Raw genomic sequence first — 3769 nt, 5'->3', positions numbered from 1 at the left:
TACATGTTTGCAATCTTTTTTTAATGACTGGTGCTGAGAATGACTCTGTCACTCTTGAAAGGTAGCTTGTCCCAGTTCAATGGGTATATGTGCGTCTACAGAGTAAAATATTAAATAGGCTCATCGGCCGCTCCTTATGGCCACTTGGTAGGTGTTATGAGGAATGGGTGTTTGGGTACCAGCGCATGATGGCCTGATGTTTGGGGGCTGGGGCTGCCAGTGGAAGAACAGGCTGTGCTCCTTGAGGGGGTACTTACCCTCCTGGGTGTTGAGTTCCTTAACCTATAAAATGGGGAGGTTGAATCCAATAGCCTTTAAGGTCCCTTCAGCTCTGAATTTCTGTAACTGGCTCTTCATGGTGGCACAGGAAGCAGTGGGAGAGAGAGGGTATAGCAAGCTCTGGCACAGAAAACCTGCAGTTTAGCACCAGCTACTCTACTGATTAGATGCTCTGAGCATGTCTGCAGCATGTGAATGAAAACTATATGAAACTGCTTTCTAAACTACTTAAAGAAAAATGGTAGAATTACTATTACTAGTAAAGGTAATCTAGCTATTCAGAACTGAAAAAAAATTGCTGGGGACAGGGAATTTTCACTTACAAAATTGCGTGGACTTGTAAATGAAACAAGCCCTGCAGAGGTCAGGAATCTTCTATCATACACTGGTGTATTCGGGTCCAGAGAAACAGAACCAATAGGATATCTAGATATAGATACATTTGGGGGGGTGAGGAAGGAAGGACTGGGAGTTTGGGATTAGCAGAGGCAAACTATTATATATAGGATGGATAAACAACCAGGACCTATTGTGTAGCACAGGGAACTATATTCAACATCCTGTGACAAAACGTAATGAAAAGAATATGAAAATATATATATATGTATAACTGAGTCACTCTGCTGTACAGAAGAAATTACAACATTGTAAATCAACTACACTTCAATAAATTTTTTTTAAAGATATATTTAAGAGGAGATTTATTATAGGAATTGGCTCATGCCATTCTGGAAGCCAAGAAGTCCCATAGTCTGTTGTCTGCCAGCTGGAGAACCAAGAAACCCAATGGTAAGATTCTGTCCAAGTCCAAAGGCCTGAGAATCAGGGGGAACTGATGGTGTAACTCCCAGCCCGAGGTCAAAGGCCCAAGAACCAGAAGCTCCAGTATCAGAGCAAAAGGTGGGCATCCTACCTCAAAAAGAGAGTGAATTTGCCCTTCCTTCACCTTTTTGTTCCATTCATGTCCCTGACGGATGGGGTGATGTCCACCCACATTGGGGAGGGTAATGCGCTTTACCCAGTCTATTGAATCACATGCTAATCTCTTCCAGGAAAACCCTCACAGACACACCCAGAAATAAGGTTTTACCATCTGAGCATCCCTTAGGCCAGTCAAGTTGACACATAAAATTAACCATCACACTGGGCTCAAGAGCTTCCCCAAACTGCCTCATCCACCTGACTCCCTGTCCATGGGCCATTCAATATCTGGTGAGGACCAGAGCGTCCAGGTGCCAAACAGAATATGAAAGGATGATATTTTCTTTTAGAAATAGTTCACTCCTCTCTTTCTGTCTTGCTTTCTGTTCAGAAAAGCATAGAGGGGACTTCCCTGGTGGTCCAGTGGTAGAGAATCCACCTTCCGATGCAGGGGACGGGGGTTCGATCCCTGGTCAGGGAACTAAGATCCCACATGCTGCAGGGCAACTAAGGTCACGTGCCTCAACTAGAGAGCCCGCGTGCCACAACTAAGACCCGACGCAGCCAAAAATAATAAAAATAAATAAATAAATATTTTTTTAAAAAAAGAAAAGCGTAGAGCAATAAACCGACTCTAAAACAGAGTTCGGGACTCCCCTGGTGGCGCAGCGGGTGAGAATCTGCCTGGCAATGAGGGGGACACGGGTTCGATCCCTGGTCTGGGAGGATCCCACATGCCTCGGAGCAGCTAAGTCGGTGCGCCACAACTACTGAGGCTGCGCTCTAGAGTCCGTGAACCACAACTATTGAGCCCATGCGCCACAACTACTGAAGCCCGCGTGCCTAGAGCCTGTGCTCTGCAACAGAAGCCACCGCAATGAGAAGCCCGTGCACTGCAACGAAGAGTAGCCCCCACTCGCCACAACTAGAGAAAGCCTGCACGCAGCAACAAAGACCCAATGCAGCCAAAAATAAATACATAAAATAAATAAATTTTAAAAAATAAAATATAAAATCAGCTCATATAGTGAAAAAATAAAATAGTTCTTTCAGAATACACCCTCCTCTAGAGTCCTGAGGAATTTCTGTCCTAATTAAGTCACTGGGTTTCACAAGGCAGCAAAAAAGCCCCACACTGGGCTTTAGTCTTCATTCAACTCAACAAACGTTGAGCTTCTGTTATGTGCCAAGCACCAGGCACTTGGAATAATATGAACGAAACATGACTCCTGCCCTTGAGAAGCTTACAGTCCAGTGAGAGGAGACTGGCAATTAAAATAAAAAACCCTGTAACTTACATGGTATGGTAGAAGTTGATAATTGCTGTAGTGGAAGAAGGTAGAATGGGTAATGGAGATCAGGAATCTGAGGGGGCGTTGGGAGGGGCAGTACGTAATATTATATAAATTTGATTAGAGTTGGCCTTGCTGAAAAGCTGAGATTTAAAATTGAAGGAGCTGGGCCTCCCTAGTGGCGCAGTGGTTGGGAGTCCACCTGCCAATGCAGGAGACACAGGTTCGTGCTCTGGTCCGGGAGGATCCCACATGCCGCGGAGCAACTAAGCCCGTGTGCCACAACTACTGAACCTGCGCTCTAGAGCCTGCGAGCCACAACCACTGAAGCCCACAGGCCTAGAGCCCGTGCTCTGCAACAAGAGAAGCCACTGCAATGGGAAGCCCACGCACCGCAACGAAGAGTAGCCCCCGCTCGCTGCAACTAGAGAAAAGCCCGCGTGCAGCAACAAAGACCCAACGCAGCCAAAAATAAAAACAAACAAATTTTTAAAAAATAAAAATAAAGTCAGTGGGAAGTGAATGTAGACAGAGAAGAGGAGACCAAGGTGAGGATGAACCAGGAAGGGAGAGTGAGACACCACCAGGGAAACAGGAAGAAACTCAAGGAAGTGGGATATCATGAAAGCCAAGTGAAGAAAGTCCATCAAGGATGAGATCACTTGTGTCGAATGCTACTGCGAGGCTGGGTTGGATGATGGCTGACAACGGATCATTAATTTAGCAACACAGTGGTCACTTGGTGACTTTTGACAGGAACATTCTATTAATAAGCTAATTTATCAAATTAACACTTTATTTTAGCAATTCCTGCCCAATTTGTCAAATTCTTTTATTAAACCCCCAGAATAGAACAAATTATATTAATTTGTCCAACTATTAATTTTCCCTGGCAATATTCAAAACTTCCAAACTCACTTTCCATTCATTGGGTATAAGTCTGGTGATTATTACTTATATAAGCCAACTAATTTTTAATTATAGTTCATGTGATATCATCCCTACTACTTTTTTAAAAAATTTATTTATTTTATATTTGGCTGTGTTGGGTCTTCGTTGCTGTGCACGGGCTTTCTCTAGTTGTGGTAAGCAGGCTTCTCATTGCGGTGGCTTCTCTTGTTGTGGAGCACAGGCTCTAGGTGCACAGGCTTCAGTAGTTGTGGCTCACGGGTTCTAGAGCGCAGGCTCACTAGTTGTGGCGCACGGGCTTAGATGCTCCACGACATGTGGGATCTTCCAGGACCAGGGCTGGAACCCGTGTCCCCTGCATTGGCAGG

The sequence above is a fragment of the Aethalodelphis obliquidens genome, unplaced genomic scaffold (genome assembly GCF_003676395.1).
Source record: "Aethalodelphis obliquidens isolate GAN/ISIS:26980383/991018 unplaced genomic scaffold, ASM367639v1 scaffold30, whole genome shotgun sequence".
Taxonomy (NCBI): Eukaryota; Metazoa; Chordata; class Mammalia; order Artiodactyla; family Delphinidae; genus Aethalodelphis; species Aethalodelphis obliquidens.
The sequence above is the reverse complement of the archived record's forward strand: the minus strand, read 5'-3'. Positions refer to the sequence as shown.